Source organism: Phaenicophaeus curvirostris, chromosome 5 (assembly GCF_032191515.1).
Source record: "Phaenicophaeus curvirostris isolate KB17595 chromosome 5, BPBGC_Pcur_1.0, whole genome shotgun sequence".
NCBI lineage: Eukaryota > Metazoa > Chordata > Aves > Cuculiformes > Cuculidae > Phaenicophaeus > Phaenicophaeus curvirostris.
Genome location: NC_091396.1, coordinates 23106260 through 23125437, shown reverse-complemented (window position 1 = coordinate 23125437; position 19178 = coordinate 23106260).

Here is a 19178-nt window from a genome sequence, read left to right as displayed (position 1 = left end):
GGAGAGAAATCCTTTAAGAGTGCAGTTTCTTCTCTTCTGTGTAGTGGCAGCTGGGAAAGGAGGATATGGGGACATGTGCTATGTAGTGCTGTGGAAGCTGGTCATGTCTAGATGTGATAACGTAAATCAAGTACCACAGTCTACTCAGACAGAAAAGTGTTTGTCTCTGAAGCAGTTGGGTACATGATCACAATGCTGTTCCCCATTTTTATTCATGTTTCATGTGGTGAAATAAAACAGTAGGGTAAATAAAACTGAGGTGCAAGTATTGTCACAGGAGTTGCGTACGTAACCTTTTAAGATTGAACTTTTGGCATGTAAACAGGACAACAGTTTCTGTAAGCAGTTAGTGATGGTTTCTGTCTATGCTTGTGAGACACATTTTCTAGGAAGGAAGTTGAAAAAGTGAATGTTGTGCAGCTCCTATAAATTCTTAAGTCTTTCCATTGAGTCTCAACGTCTTAGAAATCCTATGTCTACAAAGACATTAACTGCAGTGCTTTGGTAGCTAGAGGAAGATTTCATTGTATGTATATGCACCTGCCTAACACATACGTGTGAGTTCACAGCTGCATCTTGGAGTCTGCACCATAGAGAAGGGAAGGCAATACGGAAAGGAAGATAAAAGTTTTGAAAATACAAATGGAAGCCAGGGTGGATTTTTTTTGCTGTTCACATTCTTAGTTACTGAAAGCATTGTGGTTTATCCTGAAAAAAATTAGGGTTACACAAGTATTTGCTTTGGAAACTTTGATTAAACAAGGTCCTGGTGCAAGACAGTAATGGTTCTATATCGGTTGGATTGTTTCACATAGCTTGCACTTAGCACAAGGAGGAGAAATAGTTTTTTGCAGGTGGTAGCAGGGAGATGCAGTGTTTCCCTCCCCATGCATACCAAAGTGGACAGATGCCTTCTAATTTCCTATGGCCTATGTTAAGAAGGGTATTTGTCAATGCTTTAGAAGCACGCAGAAAAGTAAATTTGGGGGCTGGTTTTTCTCCCTTGAGTTTGTGTAGGAAAATAATTGAAGAAAACATTGTATGTTATAAGGAATATATTGTTCTACATATGGCATTCCTTTGTTATAGATTACAAACCCAGAGGCCTGATCCTGCTATCAGTAAAGTTAATGGCCCATTCCTATTGATTTCAGGGTAAGAAAGAGCAGACCACAACCTAGCATGAGAAAGGTGAAAGCTGCTTCTTTAGAAGGATGCTGCCCATTATGTTTAGGCCCCCCAAATTTTTTTTATTAGTGCCCTGGGGAAGAGGTGGACATGAATTGTTCATATTTTATGTGTAATGAGGATTGTTTAAAAATGTAGATGTCTTTTTTAACATTGCTGAACTGAAAATGTAGGAGAGTCTGTGACTGCATGAAAGTGAAACTGGCTAAGAACAAAAGTGAAACCAACAAGCAACTTTCACTCCCCATTCTGAGTGAAATGCAGAAAAGTAAATCCCAAACAGGTGATGCTGAACAGTAAATTTGAATTTTAAAATTTTCTTTGCTTTTATTAGCGTAGAAAAGTGTTTCTAGTGAGCTAGATAAAGATTTCCCTTAGGGTATGTGTTTTCTCTTGATGGTATCTCTTTAAAAAGTCAAAACCAGTTAAAATGTCTCTCTTTTTTTATCTTTTTCTTTTTTCTTTATGATATTAAGGGGCATCTCTACATGTTACCCCCCTTCCCTTTTTAATTCTGTGTATCACAGGCTTGCAGGTCATTTACACTTAGTATGCTGATGGGAGCATGTACCAGAGCAGGACCGGGCTCACCTTGCTCTGCAAAAGTATGGGTTACTGTAACCAGCAAGTCCTGAAAGAAGGGAAAAAAGTATCTTTAAAAATATGTGAAAATGACGGTAGAATGTGTTTAATCTGTAAAACACTAAAAAGAAGGGAGACAGTGTAACAAATGGGACAGAGGGACCTTCAGTTATTTCTGCCTGGTCTAATAGGTTCAGCAAGAGACAAAGGTACAGAAAGGCTGGCAAAGACCAAACAAAGCAACAGCAGAGGGTAAAAAAAAAAGCATTGGGTGCCATGGAGAAAAAGAAAGAATGAAGGAAAGAAGTGTTTTAGGTAAGTTAACATTGTGCAAAATGCTTGCTTGTTTCACATTTGTTCATGTCCAGGAAATTGGGTGGAACAATACATATGCGGCAACAGTTCCCTAGTATCTAAGCAGTATGAGGAGGGTAAAATATGTGGAAGGGGAAGGGTAAAAGATGGAAGAAAAGATTTTGACAAAGGCAGACCCTTTTTTGGGGGGTAGGGGGGGTGGGGAGGGTGGTAGTTAAGTCATAAAAACTACACCCTGCAGTGCTGAGGCTTTCTGACCATGACTTACGTTGATAATGCTTATTAAATGACAAACTGAAACAAGGGGTTTTTTTGGAAATTAAGTAGACTGTGAATTTGTACTCATTATCTTAACTTTTTATCCTCTTGCACTTGTTTGAAAAAGTGTAGGGGGGAAAAAGGGCAGAAAAACGGTGTATAGACAGTGATTTTAGCTGGTATTTTCCTCGCAGGTAAAGAGGGGAGACAGAATTCTCAAAACTACAGGCCTGTGTAAATTCTGCAGTGTCACAAATTAGTACACAATAATACAAATCACAGAAAAATGTGTAGAGTAAACACCGGATTTATCTGAGGAAGTATTCAGCTTTTAAAACAGGAGAGGGAAAAGTTGCTGTGGGAAGGAATGTCTCAGGACTCTGTCCCTTATGTAAATAGCTTTGAAAAAAAAAATTCAAGAAATGTAAAATATTTTTTTTCTTTTTTAAATATAAGATCATGCTATTTACAGATTAAATGTTGCTAATGAGGTGGAGCATGTGGCAGTATACAGACCTCCAAGAAGTGAAAAGCAGGTCTGGAGAATCTGGTACTTTGATTGTCCATGTATGGAGCTGAATTTTGACATGTATGTATAGCTAACTTACAGAAACCAGTTTTGAGGCCTCTAATTAGAACACAATAGGAGTTTTAAAATGCTTTTCAGACCAAGAGGTACAAAGCCTTGTGAAGGCCGGATAATTTGAATGTTCAGAAATGGGTCTAAGCATATAATAATTTTAATCTATTCTCTCTTATGTTATAGGGAGAGTGGCACAGCCCCTGCTCTGGACAGAAGGGTGGCCGTCCAAGGGAAGCGAGCATCACTTCTCAGGTAGCTTGCTGTTACTGATGGCTTTCAACGTAGAGAGAAAATAACTTTTTGATTTGGATTAAATAATGCCTGACCTTTTGGCCTTTTCAGTTTTGGAGTTTATTGACATTTCAGACAAATCCAAATATTTTTGTTTTATTTTGAGAGAGGTGAGGAGGCAAAGTGTTGCGAGGGAGGGCAGTTAGTGCTAAGTCCTTCCGAAGTCTGGTTGGTTGCAGGGGAATAACAGTGCTGACAGTGGTATACTGGATGTTCCCATTTAACGATGTAAATTATAGGATGTTATAAAAAGATAGATGTATTTGTGAGCTGTGGTGTGTGTTTCAGTTCACCTCGTATTAGAATAGCAAATAGATTGGAAGCGGATGCTATAATCTATGGTTGGTCAAAGACAGGGCTAAAAAAATTAATTCTTTCTAATTGTATGTGGCTTTATTGCATTGACAAATGTATTTGAAGTGGTAGCAATTAAAAATAGTCTGTTTTGATTAAGTTGAAGGAATGATGCTTGTTTTTAAAGCAGACTGGTTAATTAAGCAAGAGTCAGTAAATGGCATGAAGGTATAGATAGGATGCTTTTTGAGAAAATGCAGTTCTTTGTGGTCAAATTAGTCAGAAAGTAAAATATCCTGCTCAGGAACGAGGCTGTATTTCTGAGATATTATGTACTTTGTGTAAGCTTATTATACACAGATAGAGAGAGGAGCTGTGTTAAGGTGTTGGACTTGCTGTTATATTATGGCACATGTCTTGTTCTTTCTGTTTTGAATTGTTGATTCAAATCTGATAATTTAGACAAGAGAGAAATGTAAATTCCATTCACCAAATGGGATGTTTGTAGCATTTAAGAAATAAAGAAATGAAAAATGGTTAGAAGTCTCTAAAATCTATAATGTTGTTCTTTAGCTTTTTAAAGGTAAAAATATAAATAATAATATTTTCATTGGCAAAATAATATACAATATATTATAACAATCTAAACTGCTGTTAGAAGAGCTTTGAAATAAGCAATATGTGAAGATAGGTAGCTAGGATTTTGCAGTATTTTTCTTCCCCTAGTCTCCCTCCTTTTTGGCAAGGAAAACTGAAAGATTTCTTTTAAATACAAAAGGAATAAACAAATAAAATTGGAACGGAGCGTTATGCTTGATATTTGCTGAAAATTGTCTTCTTTTAAGTATTTCTGGGTTTAAATGTAAGTGCTGTGAAATAGTTCAGATCTCAAAGTTTGTGGGGAGAAAATGTTCGGCATCTTTGTTCGTACCTGTGGAATTAATTTTAGAAGTCCATTTTCCCTGTTTGTAAAATACATTTTTATTAGATCTATGTATTTGGGTTAAGACTTGCTTTGAATTACTTAATTAGGTTATACTGAAATTCTAAGTGATTTAAAAAGAAGGATTATGGTAATATGACAAAAACATAACACTATTTTCTTTGAAATCCTTAAATAAAGCCCTTTTAACATGCCAATTAAAAAAATCTATAAATTTGGGGTGTTAAAATTGTGCAAAATATAAAAAGGCCAAGTTCATAATGGAATTTATAATCCTGTAGTAGTGAGCAGGGATTTTGTAGGTACGTCTGGAACATGGGAGGAGGTAATTTACACGTTCAGTTGGGTTTTGAGCATTTCTCTTGTGGTATTGTCCCTTTTGAGACTTTATTATGTATATGTAAAATACTTCTAAAATGTTTGTGCTTGATTTGTAAAGAGAAAATTTAGAGAAAGAAGTAACAGCGTAGGTGCGCTAAGCTAGATGATAATTGATTGTGTTTTCCCAGGAAATTCTGAAAAATATACCAAAGCAAAAATTGCCACAGCAAGGAGTAAATTCTAAATAATTGTATTTGTGCCATTTGGAATAGTGTGGCTGTGCATTGTCTTTAAAAATCTCCTGTAAGTGTCTGAAAAACAGTACAACAAAAAAAGGCTTTCCATTGTGTTTTCTCTAGAAAAAGCTATTGGCTTGCAGGCTGATTTAAGGAAAAAGGTATTAAAAAAATAAACGTAAAAAAAAGAGCTATATATGTGCTTTTCTTGTTGATAAGTTTGGTTTTTTAAAAAAGGAGAAACGTATATGTATTTCTTTCCTCTGTGTTGTTTGTGGTCTGAAATAAATAATAAATTTGTAGTGATTTAATTTTTAAAAAGAAGTATTTGCATGAAAAATCTGGCAGCAGGTTTGCTTTACTTAGTTGTTTTGATTTTGGAGAAACAGCAGAATGTTTCTGGATATTCGCATTTGTTTCAGAGGTTGGAGCATAAGCCAGGTTTCTGTGTAGTCTGTCAGGCAGTGACACGTCTGAGCATGTTACAGTTTGTGGCTGTAAAAATTAGAGCCGTTTGACTCGTATTTGCTGCACGGGGTTTTCATTAAAAATATTGCCAATAAAGCAGCCGTGTCGGGGTGAGCGTGGGGGGCTTCGCCAGCCGCCGAGGGGGCACGGTGACACCCAAGGGGGTTTGCTCTGAGGGGCTGCTTCTGCCTGAACCTGCCTGCCTGCCCCGTCCCTCTCGGTTACTTCAGGGATGGATTCTGGCTCGCAGAGGTGGTTTTTTTCTCAGGTTGTAGCGGGTTCGCTGTGTGCCCATCACCTGCTGCTCAGTGCGGGGCAGGAGCTGAGGCAGAGGTGCTGAGCACCTGTGGGAAGAGGCATGGGGAGGAGGACAGAACACGGCTGGGACGAGTTTTCCCTTCCACTGTCACTCGGGATAACCCAGCATTCCCTGATAACTTTGCCCCAAAGTTTTCTGAGGGTTCTCAGGCTGCTTTGGAGTTGATTGACTTGCTGCAATTTTGTCTTTTGAGACAAAAACAACGAGAATATTAGTAACACGCACACACAACCCCTTCCCCCCGCTCCCAAACAGTTGGAGGAAGCTATTTTTCGGGCCACCACCGCACCGTCACCACCACGGGGACAACCGGCAGTGCCCAGGACCAGGGACACGGGTCGGGGATGCTCTTTGGGCCGGGCCGGAGCACAGGGTGCAGTGGGGGGGAGTGGCGCAGAGAGGGTTAACGCGGCGCGGGGCACGCCGGGAGTTGTAGGCGGCGCGGCGCGGGGCACGCCGGGAGTTGTAGGCGGCGCCGACGGCCCCGCCGGGCCTCCCCGAGCGGCCCGCGGCGGGGATCGAAGCTTCTTCCCGCGGGGATCACGGGGCGGAGACCGGGGCGAAAACCTGGGCCGGTGCCCGTCGCCCCGCGCCTCGGGGCCGTGCGGTTCGCACGGCCCCGAGGCGCGGGGCGACGGGCACCGGCCTATCGGGGCCTTGCCGTGTGAAGGGGGCATCGCCCACCGCTCCTTGTGGGGCTCTTTTTGATGGGAAAGGGAGGAATCGAGGCCCACGAAGGTGCTGAAGGGATGGAGGGACAGACTGTGGAGGTGCAGAGGTAGTTTGCCTGATAGCAAGGTACTTTGTGCCCTCCCAGCTTTGTTCTCGGAGAAAAAAAATATTGCTAATTTAAAAAATATCGTTAATTTAATTGATGCTATAAGTGTGGCCAGAGTGCAAAGCCAATTTCTTGTTAAGAGAGCTGGTGTTTTAATGTGCCTCCAGGTAATTAACAAATTCCTTTATTTCATGGGGGAAAGGAATGACAAATGGGTGTACGTGAAAAAAATCAAGGAATCATTGGCTCATAGAATCATAGCCTTGTAGAATCTTAGACTCGTAGAATTACAGAATCATAGAATGGTTTGGGTTGGAAGAGACCTTAAGGATCATCCAGTTCCAACCCCCCTGCGATTGGCAAGGACACCTCCCATTGGTTCAGGCTGCCCAAGGCCCCATCCAACCTGGCCTTGAACACTTCCAGGGATGGGGCAACCACAACTTCCCTGGGCAACCTCTGCCATCGCCTCACCACCTTATTCTTCCTTATGTCTAGTCACCACCCTCATTGTGAAGAAATTCTTCCTTATGTCTAGTCTAAATCAGTCTGAAGCGAGTTTTCAATGATTTGTTTCTTTTCTGACCTTTCAGTTTCTGAGAGGAGAGGTGTATGAGGAGCTTTACAAACATTTTTGTATTTGTGTCAGAAAGCACATCACATCTTACCAATGATCATCACCTGAAATACAATCTTTGAAGTGCACACAGATGAGTGTAATTCTTGGAAGAGAGATAGCAAAAGGAATGATTTTTTTTTTTTTGGTGCAGGGGAGATATTGTAGTGCAGGGAAAAAAAAAGTTTTGGTTATAAAAGAAATTATTGGGTAGACACAAGAAAGGATAAGTGTCAAAGTGCCTAACCCTAACCCCTGGTGGTTTGGACTTGCAGGGTTAAGCTGTTGAAGGTAACTTGAGATACACAATCAGCAAGTGCAGACAAAATAAAATATAAAAATTCAAGGCAAAGAAAATGTGAATAATGTACTGTAACATGTTTTAGAGTTATTAGCATGTGGCCCACTCTATTCCATCTGAAAAGGACCGTTGCTTTTCTATTTCTTCAACAGGAACTTAATTTTACTGAATTCTGTTTTCTTATTTCAGTGGCAATGGAAGTGAGTTACCACAATAAATACAATAGATCCCCTTTCCAAAAATACACTATCTAATTTTAAGTGCTGTATAAGCAGTGGAAGCTACATCTAAAGGGAACCAAGTAGTTGAGGGTACCTAATGGAAAGGCAGCATTTGTGATAGGTATGATCTAGTCTGATAGCTGTAGTACACTCGTCTGTAGAATGGTTTCTGAAGGGCAAAATAAAAGATGGAGAAAAAAGTGTGATGAAATGCAGCATAGTTTTAGCAAAAACATACTGTGCCAGACTAACTTGTTACCTTATGCTAGGATTTCCTACACAGAGGAAATACGAAAGATCTAATGTGTTTCATTGTCAGGAAGGTGTTTGATAATGTAGCATGTGAGGAAATTATGTAAAATGTAATTAATCCAGATTCTCTCCATTGTAAGGTGGCTTGGGAATGCATTGACAGATAAAAGGCGGAAAGAAAATGTACTGATGGAAAGGAGGCTGTCAACTGGATTTTTCAACAACTGTTTTGGAAATAATTTGTTCTTTTCCATAGTTACACTAGAGAAAAAGTACAACTGCAATGATAAAATCTTATGACACAAAACTGATGGACTATATCAGTAGAGGAGAATGGGAATATCCATGTACCAACATGATGAATCAAAACTGAGATTAATAGGATTAGATGAGATTTGGTGATGCAAATAGAGGCTAATCACAGTTTGTTCTAGAAGAGCTCATCCCTTTAATGGTGAATTGATAGTTGGTGTAGTAGTCAGCAGCAGAATGATGGCATACTGCTACATAATGTGGCTGAGAAAATAAAGCAGATGGTATCCTAAAATGTATTAAGGGAGGTATTTTCCGTATTTATAGAAAATATTAATGTCAAAGTATATGGCATTAGTGAGACCTTATCTGGAACCCGAAACGTTCAGATAAATAGATTCAAACAGGTGGGTGAAACAGCTGCAGAAAAGGACCAGGTGGATATTAAGAGGAATAGAGAGACTGTTTACAAAAAGATACAAAAGTAACGATTACACACTTTTTATGCAGGGAAGGAAAATAATTGTGTGACCTCAAGATTAGACTAAACAAGCAACACAAATGCATATAAAGGGGGTAATGAGCACAGTTTGCTGAGAACTATAGGAAGACTTCTACTAGACCTCCCATGTTCTGGTGTTGTTTCAAATGAGAATGAAGTTTACATTTATTTTAAAATTAAGTTTGATAAATCTAGAAAAGAACATCAGTGTTTGATTCTGTTTAGTAGAGGGGAATTTGGCTTGGGAATCCTGGATATCCCCCGCCTTACGTCTGCATTCTTGTGTATTGGTAGCATGGATTCTGAGATGGACGTGTACATTTACAGTGGGTCCGTTCTGAAAGTGCTGCTGGCTTTTGTCATCTTAATTTCCCTTTCCATTAATAAAGTTCATTTCTTTGGGCCCCTTCTCAGAAGCAGGGCATATTTGCTATCCACTGCTTTATCACCTGCACAGGCTAAATTGTGCTGGCAGAATAGAAGCGATGTTCTTTAGCTCAATAGCTTTAACCTTGGGAGTACACAAACTGTATGGTTTGGACACCATGCTTGAAGGTGCACTCACAAAGCACTGCGTGATTTCATGTCCCTGGATGGGCTATTTGTAGAAATCTTCATGGAATAATTTTTAGGAAAGTATTGAAATAAAGAAGTTAATCATCTAGGGCAAGAAATTATTGCATTCTGAAACGTATGTATAACCAGCTCCCTTGGGATGTTACCTGAGACCTTGTATCTTTTTTTCTGCCTTTTAGACTGTATAGTTTTTACATACAGGACTTAGCACAGCACTGAAGAATTAACAGAAGAAGCTTAAAGAACATTGCTTTTCAGTGAGGCTACCATACTCTAGGCAGACGTTTGAGGTTTTAAATTGGCTTTTTTGCTGTTTAGGAAATCTCTGCAAAGCAGGGAGTGAAGCAATCATTACTCAGCAATCCATTTTAATTTTATTTTTCAGTCTGCAACTGTTGCAGGTTTTTCAAAGAGAAAGATTTTTTTTTGAGGAGGTAACTTTCTATTCAGTGGTCAATAGAAAGTTAAGTGATGGAATCAATCTAATCATCAATGTATACATTAAATGCTACTGGTGGCACTTTAACTAGTTGCTGAAGCAGGGGAGTAAATGGATTATAAGGATTAAACTTCCTTCATCCCCCTAGAGGTGAACAAGTCATGTGAAATGGAAGGCTCATTTGGTAGAAAGCAGTATGAAAGACTTGGAAGACAAAAAAAGAAATATATATTATCTCCAAATGGTTTCTTGCACATTTTTTTCTACAATAGGTAGTGGCATGTGAGCTACAGACAGAATCTCTAAGCTTACAGGGCAGAAATATGACCATAAAGTGATTATGTGAATATGTAATGAAACACGCTTAGTCTTTATTTAACCTGTATTCCTGAAAAATGTTTTTCTCTTCCATCCTAAACCTGATTCTTCAAAGAAAATCATTCCTATTCATAGCAGATGCTTTATCTTATTCTTTATTTGACCTTTTCGAATTGGAAAGAAGTCCTGGACTTTCCCACTGAAATGGTGGAAACACAGTGTTAGGACTACAGCAAAGGAAAATTGTCTGACCTGACCACGTCATCCTACAAGACTTTCCACTGCAAAGAGAGACACATCCACTAGTGTCACCATTTTTTCGTTTTCTTATGCCATATTACGCTTCTTGAAATACTGCTGATGGGGGGAGCCAATTTATGGAAGTGAGAAGCATTCAGGTTGATAATTACATTTGCATGAATTACTAACAAGAGCAAAACAGTGAATATTTTAACATTAAACAAAAATAAGGTGTTAGTGCTGTTATTAAGAGTAGACAAATCCATTCTTTTGCTGGTTTTATATAAACAAGTCCAGGAGGAATGTGTACATGTATATACTCATGCATATGTATATATAAACACATACACCTTTGCTGCATGTGCTGGTTGATGAACATATGAAAGTAGTGGGAACTTACACACTGAACAAAATAGCAGTAGGCTGGGAAAGGGAGGGTTCACTGTGGCTTGCAGCAGGATTTCTGGGTTGTTTTTTTTTTAAGTGTTGTTGTTGCTGTTTGGTTGGGCTTAATTATTATTATTAGGAATGCTTTGGAGCCAGGTCACCACTGCTTTCAATCTTCCAGTTTTCATTGATGAGGGATAGTGAATTACACCCCTGAACAGATGGCCTTCTGGATGGAGACTTTATTATGGTGTCTTTGGTCTTATATAATTTAGTTCCAGTTATTCCCAGAAAACAAAACAATAAACAACCAACCAAGCAGTCAAAGGACAGGAAATCATAAGCTTCTCAATAAGCTCCTCCCATAGTAAAAAAAAAAAAAAAAAAGGCTCAGTGCCTGTAAAATCATTGTGCAATTGATACAAAAGCAGTTGGATGTTGTTGTTACAGCAGCGTCTATGGGAACAGAAATAGTGGGAGGAGAAATAGGAATTTGGCCTTCCTCTGGTCTCTCTCCAACGTGTGCAAATCCTGAGATGGAAGGAAATGCCATCTTTTGTTTTCTGCAGTGCCTTCATGTACAGAAACTTCTCTCAAAATTTAATCAAAGCAGAATAACTAACAAGTAAGTAGGATAAAACTATTGTTTGTACTTGTTTCAGAGTGGCAGTGCTCATTTCTGTCTCAAGTGTTTCTGTGGAAGGAGAGCCCAAATGATTGCTACTATTCTTATTGCAGTATTCAGGTAGATGACAGCTTGGCTTAAATTATGAAGACAAAATGAGTTTTGCTCTCCCACTATCAAGCACAAAGAAACATCTAGTTAGAGAAGCCAGACTTCACCTTTTTGAGCAAGGCAATATATTGCTACCGTAACTTGTCCCAATGCAATGTCAACCTTTAAAGTTTCTACTATCCAGAACATCTAGTTTCCGTCTTGGCATCTAAAGATAAAGCTTAGGCTGCCCAAATCACCTGATCAGGTGTCATGAGAGGCAGTTCCTGCCTATGAATTTCTCTGCCTGCCAAGGTCCTGGTGATCTCTGTGCTGGTGAGCAGTGTGTTTTTGCTGGGCTGTACGAGCACGGCACTCACCCATCAATGCTAGTGGGGGTCTCTCCTGCCAGATCTCCCAAAGCAAGTCAGCTGTGGATGGGCTGCACGAAGTGAGACACGCTGTGCATCGGTAGTCTGGTGGTTGAAGTGTGTGAGAAATTGAAACCTGGAGTTCAAATCCCATGCCTGCCTCGGCAGGTACATCTCCTAAGAGCTCATGCTTTGTTCCACTCAGGACCACTGAGGTAGTTAGAGAAGACAGGTATGGGATGAGTGTGTCTGTCGGAAGAACTGTTACTGTTTGGGCAGGAGAGAGTGCAGTGCCACACTGCTAAAGCGATGGTTAGGACAACCGTTTGCGATGATAGGTACTTGCAATCCAAATCCTTGTTGTAGTGGGGTGCAGTATACAGTTCTGGGAATGACTGAATCTCCCAAGGTGTTTTTAAAATGCCAGCTTTAATAGTTAAAACTTTAATGGTAGAACTCTTTAGGAAGTCTGGAAGACAGGCATTTTATAGAATGAGAATTTGAAGGAAAAAAACCCACAACAAAACGGAAGCATAATTGGGTGCTAAAGATAGGAATCTGAGATTTTTTTACTCTCAACTTCTGTCCCTAGGTATGGATAGGTAGGGTCCTAGCTGAACTCCCTGCCCTCACATTTCCTTATATGCAAAGTAGGCATGATATATCATACTTAATGGGCATTCTTCAAAGCATAATTCATGTTCATGAAATACCAGGACTGGTCAAGACAAAGTCTTCTAGAATACCAGGTTATGGCAGGGGCACCAGAACTGACGAGTAGATCTTTAAGGAGACACTCGAGGAAGACAGATTTTTTTAAAAAGGATATGGTGGCAGAACTAGTCCACTGTGATATGGAAGAGATAAAGTAGTTATCTGGAAGAGCGGTCATGTTGCATGATTCCTGTCCTATGGATATGAATGAGCTTGCGCTAGGTTGACTGTCTTAGGAATGCATTGGAAGGGGGTGGAGAGATGGTTATAGACACAGTCTCACATTCAATGTATTCCACAAAAAGGATGCAGTTGAAGAGGGTTGAGTGTATATGATACAGTGCAGTGGATGAACAGTAGGTTATAGATGAGACTACAGAGGCTTATTCTCAAATGTGGTCCATCGTCTGGGTCTGAAAAGTAAATGCATTATGCAGGATGGCACTGAGTGTTGGCAGTGGCATGAGGGACACGCTTTCCTGAACTTTGTTCATTTTATGTGGACAAGTATCTGTATTGCTTATCTGTGGTTATGAAACTAGGTAGCAGGGACATCGAGGATTAAACAATGAGAACACAGTATTTCGTTTCTACAGATGATATTTTCAGCTCAAAATCAATACATTTCAGTGGGCTGTAGGATTGAAGAAGGTTAATCTTCTGTTGCCATGGTCCATACTATGTCTCTCTCCTAAACACATGCTGCATTTGGATTTGCAGCATGTACAGCTATTAGAATTTTTTTTTTGAGAAGTGATTGATTTCCAGCATTGCTGGTAATTGAAAAGACTTTTTATACATGTCCTACTCAAGCCTTTCCTTGGTTTGCACGACGAGAGGATCTAGAGCTACCCATTGTGGTAATTTCTGATAGTTCTAATGGAAAATGGCAACAAAAAGAGGAATTTTGAGATTTTACAAGACAACACCTGTTATTCCATAGGAGGTAAAATGCCTGTATAAGGTACTAGAAGTTTGTAGTGCCATTTGCGTAGTTTCCTATTCTTCTTGAGGGCGGTTGAATGGACCTTTTCATAAAGAGCAGTATGCATCTGCAGAGCATGTAAAATTTACAGTCTGTAGACTCACGAGTTAATATGCCGACTATTCTCTTGCTTTAGGTTCTGTTTAGATTCCATTGCTACATTTGCCCAGAGTGATTTGTTGAGAAATTCGGGACTTTAATCCCTGAAGCAGAAGAACAGGTTGCTGACACCCAATTTTTATTTGAGAAACAAGGAGTTACAGAGTGTGGTAACCTAAAATGCCTGGATGACTCAGTTTGAAAAATGACACTTGTGTTGCAAAGCTGGCTTGTGTTTGCAGGCTCCTGTCCTGCAAATGTAGTTGTAGTTCTACACCCATAGAAGCTACAGTAACAAGTGTGCAATTACAGGAGGAGTGACACAGAAATAAATATTTGTGCTTGCTTACTTATTTGTTATGGCACTTAAAGGTATCAGCTCCATCCCTTTCTCTCAGCCTGCTGCTGTCTGGCTCACTTGCACCTGTAATCTTTGCAGAGCATGGACGATTGGCTCTCCTGTGGTTGTTCAGTGCCTGGGTAAGTTGGGTACCCCTTCTTCATGGGTAGTGAGGTGCTTTGTGTCAGGCCCACAGGTGCACTAAAAGGGCTGAGAGCCAGGTAGCTGCTGTTGTCAAGGACCAAGCCTAAAACATAGATCGCCAAGTCCCTGCACGCCAGGACCAAGGAGGGTTACATAAACACCAGCTTCCAGAGTTGTCCAAATACAGTGCTTTAACATATGTTAAAATTTATGCAGAAGATGGGGCTGAAAATGCCTGCCACAGCACCGCACCCTGTCCAGTTCAGCCAGCTTTTCCTCCCATCACTACAGCTGACGCAAACCCAGTTATTCTGTGAGCTATGCAACAGCTTCAACCAAAAGCACCTCACCCAGCACGTCTGTGCCATGTTGTTAAGACATTTTGCTGGTGCAAGCCCTTTCAGGCAGAGGAGGGAAAGCTAATTTCCTGAGTTCCTGAGTGAGTGCCAAATAGTGTGTGAATTTGGAGGGGTACCATGACCCCTTCCAGAGGATAGAGTAGGTGCCTAAGAAAAGGTTCAGGATTAAGAATTGCACACAAGGTATCTCACTTCACCCCAGTGTTAGGATTCACTGCTGTTTGAGGTGTCTTAAGAGAATTATTGGCATATCCACCTGGTTCCTGTACAGTTCTTCACTTCACAAGACCGACAGGGTACTCTTAGGTACTCTGCTTTTTGCCTTCAGTGTGCACCGAGGCAGGGTGTCTTAATTTGGGACTGTGAATTTAGGCAAAGACACACTGCAGTGCTCAGCACCGCAATAGCCAGGCCCTTTATTGAATCTGGCCTCACTGCAATAAATGTGAGTAATGCTAAGAGAGGCATGAGAGCAGAATGACTGTACAGGAGGGAGAGCTGCACTTGACTTGCTAGAATGAAAAACATATTTGTAAAGGGATAAAATTAGTGCTGGGTACAAGAATGCCATTTAACGAAACAAATGACTACACCTCTTCTCAGTGGCAGGAAAAGTGTGACACATCACAGATAACCAGCAGTCCCCCATCCTACTCTCAGGGCTGCTACAGAGTAAATGGTGCTGCTCGCTGAGCTAACCAGGCTGGAGGGAGGAGTTGATCCCAGTGCTGAGGCCTCCCGAGTGCTGAGACCTCCATGCCACACGCCTGACTGTGGGTGCAGTGAGTGACTGGTTTTGGTTCTGACCTGCGGGCTTTCAGAGGTGCTGGCAGAGCAGGGCAGGAGGGAAGATGTACGCGTGACACATGGGAATGTGGTCACGCTGAGATGTGTGATTGCTCGTGAGGTGCTTATGGCAGCAGAGTCACACAAAAACTTAGTAATAAAAACTGAATGTCTCTTATTGAATTATCTTTTATCCTCTATTAGTTGAATTTTATTTCTCCTCTCTGCTATATTTTTGCTTTCTTTATGTCTCCTCCTGATGTCTTCTCTGTAGTTCTATATTATTATTTTTTGTTCTTTTTTTCCATGTCTACTGTTGCTTTTTCACTCCTGCATGTCTTTACTTCTTTAGCTTTCCTAAATACTTTCACTTTTGTCTTTCTTGTGATCTGCCATACAGCTTGGCCACCTTCCATGTGATGGAGCAATGTAGCAGAGTTGTGCATTGACTTAGGCTTGCGTCACCACCCTGCCTGAACCAGATTGCATCTGCAGTCTTCTGGAACTGACTACATGCCTGAACTCATAAAAGATGCTGTGGAAATGTGGATCTCTGGGGCCTTGGCAAGGTATCCTCATGTACATGTGAGTGCATGTTAATGTGTGAGTACATACCAAGTGCCTGTCTGCTCCATCAGCACAGCCGACTGGTTGCTCATCTGGGCTTTGCAGCAGGTTATGGGAAACAGGAACACACCTGAAAAGCCCATGGGAAGACTGAAAAGGGGGCTATGCCTGTTGCCTGGGAATGTGTGATGACCGTAAATGAGAGATCCAAAACCCCTCACTTGACCTTTGTATAATTCTTTCTGTTCCAGTGAGAGTCCCTTTCCCTGCCTGTGACTCATCTTATTCTAAATGTAGACTGTAAACCTCTCAGAGGACTGCCTTTCTTTCTGAACAGAGTAGCATAGAGGATAGTAATGCTGTTGAATAACTAGTATTATTTTTTAACACAAAAACCTTGAGGACTGCCTTGCTGTATCTGTGCTTCTCTGTCAAGGGATTTATCAGTTCCCCAGGAGAACAATGGAGCAGGTTCTGTCCTGACCTGCAACAAGAACGTTGTTCAGACAAGAGGTCTCAGGAGCAGCACAACTGCAGTACAGTGGGCAATAGACATTACAAGAAAAGATAGGTAGGCTCTGACAAAGGCCCACGGATCTTCCGTAGCACCCACATACTTCCTTCCCTATTTCTGACCCATTTGCAATTGGCAGCATCCTGTTCTAACTGCAGTGTGATGTATGTGGACATCAAGTAGGAAGCTGCCTGTTCCCTGCAGCAGGTTACCCAACAGCCTTCTTTTTGCCGGCCTCTACATATTCTGTCCAGCTGCCCAATCCACTTTTGTTCTTGACATTTGGTGACCCTGGTGATCATACTTGTTACCTTCATCCCTCACTTCAGCTCTTGTTTTGTCTTTGACTTGTAGCCGATCTTACTAGAGCCAAATGGAATAATTTTCCCTTTTCAGATGCTTTTGTCATAGCCTGTCTCTATTGCCTGGTCCTCTGGAAGACAAAGCAGTGAAAATCAGTGATATGTCCTTATCATAGAATCACAGAATCATAGAATTACCACGTTGGAAAAGACCCATCAGAACATTGAGTCCAACCATTCCTATCAAATACTAAACGATGCCCCTGAGCACCTCGTCCTCCCGACCCTTAAACACCTCCAGGGAAGGTGACTCAACCCCCTCCCTGGGCAGCCTCTGCCAGTGCCCAAAGACCCTTTCCGTGAAAAATTTTTTCCTAATGTCCAGCCTGAACCACCCCTGGCGGAGCTTGAGGCCATTTCCTCTTGTCCTGCCCCCTGTCGCTTGGGAGAAGAGGCCAGCACCTTCCTCTCCACAACCTCTTTTTAGGTAGTTGTAGAGAGCAATGAGGTCTCCCCTCAGCCTCCTCTTGTCCAGGCTAAACAACCCCTGTTCCCTCAGCTGTTCCTCATAAGGCCTGTTCTCCAGCCCCTTCACCAGCTTCGTTCCTCTTCTCTGGACTCGCTCCAGAGCCTCAACATCCTTCTTGTGGTCAGGGGCCCAGAAATGAACACAGTACTCGAGCAGCAGTCTCACCAGTGCCAAGTACAGAGGGAGAATAACCTCCCTGGACCTGCTGGCCACGCCGTTTCTGATACAAGCCAAGATGCCATTGGCCTTCTTGGCCACCTGGGCTCACTGCTGGCTCATGTTCAGTCGGCTGTCAACCAACACCCCCAGGTCCCTCTCCTCCAGGCAGCTTTCTAGACAGACTTCTCCCAGTCTGTAGCACTGCAAAGGGTTGTTGTGCCCCGAGTGCAGGACTCAGCACTTGGTCTCGTCAAACCTCATGTCATTGGTCTCAGCCCAGCAGTCCAGCCTGTTCAGATCCCTTTGCAGAGCCTCCCTACCCTCCAGCAGATCCACACTTCCACCCAGCTTAGTGTCGTCTGCAAACTTGCTAAGGGTGCACTCGATGCCTTCATCCAGGCCATTCATAAAGACATTGAACAGGGCTGGACACAGCACTGAGCCCTGGGGAATCCCACTTGTAACTGGCCTCCAGCTGGAGTTAACGCCATTTACCACCACTCTCTGGACCCGGCCATCCAACCAGTTTTCCACCCAGGAGAGTGTGCGCCTGTCCAGCCCAGAGGCTGACAGTTTCTGAAGCAGAATGCTGTGAGAAACTGTGTCAAAGGTCTTACTGAAGTCCAAGAAGACCACATCCACAGCCTTTCCCTCGTCCAGTAGTCAAGTCACTTTATCATAGAAGGCGATCAGGTTTGTTTGGCAGGACCTGCCTTTCATGAACCTGTGTTGACTGGGCCTGATCACCCGGTTCTCTTGCATGTGCTTCATGATGGCACTCAAGTTCCATGATTTTCCCTGGCACTGAGGTCAGACTGACAGGCCTGTAGTTCCCTGGATCCTCCCTGCAACCCTTCTTGTAGATGGGCACAACATCAGCCAGCCTTCAGACCCGTGGAACTTCCCCAGTCTTCCAGGACTGTTGGAAGATGATGGAAAAGGCCAGCACATCCACCAGCTCCTTTAATACCCTTGGGTGGATCCCATCTGGCCCCATAGACTTGTGGGTGTCTAGCTGGGTGAGTAAGGCTCTGACCACCTCCTCTTGGATCATGGGAGGCTCATTCTGCTCCTCTAGCTCCTGGGTTTGTACACAGAGGGAACAACTTTCTTTACAATTGAAGACTGAGGCAAAGAAGGCATTAAGTACCTCAGCCTTATCCTGCAAACAGTTTAAGAACCGCTTTGACAGCCAAAAGAAGAAAATAGGGTGATGTGCCCACAGCAAACATGTCATCTTTCTAACATTTTACAATCACACTATGATGCCAGTGAGGAGTGATGCTTGAAGCTCCCTCTGATTACCTATGTTCTTTTCTCTTACTGTAACAACGTTTTTTTCCAACGCACAAGTGTTCATGCAAAAATGCCACAATTCTCCATGCAGATTAAAGCAGGTTTACAAATTAAGGAAAGACTGGTATGGGGCGAAATGAAAAATGAAATATCCCAGTAAATTTGCACTTCCTTGTAATCAAAGTCTTGTCTTTGGCTGGTGTTACGTAGGATACGCAAGCCTTGGTGAGGCTTATGAGTATTTTTCTACTGCAAAAACTGCAAGAGTTAGCCCTAGCAAATCACCCTATTCTAAAAATGGTGGCCAGTAAGTAATACGTGAGCTCTCTCTTGGGGGAAAGAACGGGAAGAAAACTTGGTGACAGCTTGGTCCTCTACCATGCTGCTTTTCACAGCTGAGTGGTTGAGAAACAAAAGGGGAAAAAAAAAAGTGAGCTAAATCACCATGAGAATGGATGCCTTCTGTTGTGGAACCAGTGACATGCTCCCTCTCATTAGAGCTGATACAACTGCTGTATAACAAAGATTAATTTCTAAAAATCAGCTGTAAACCTATAGGCCAGCAATGAGACGGTGACTTGAGAATTTTTTTGTTGCAAAGATCCTAGTAGTTTCATG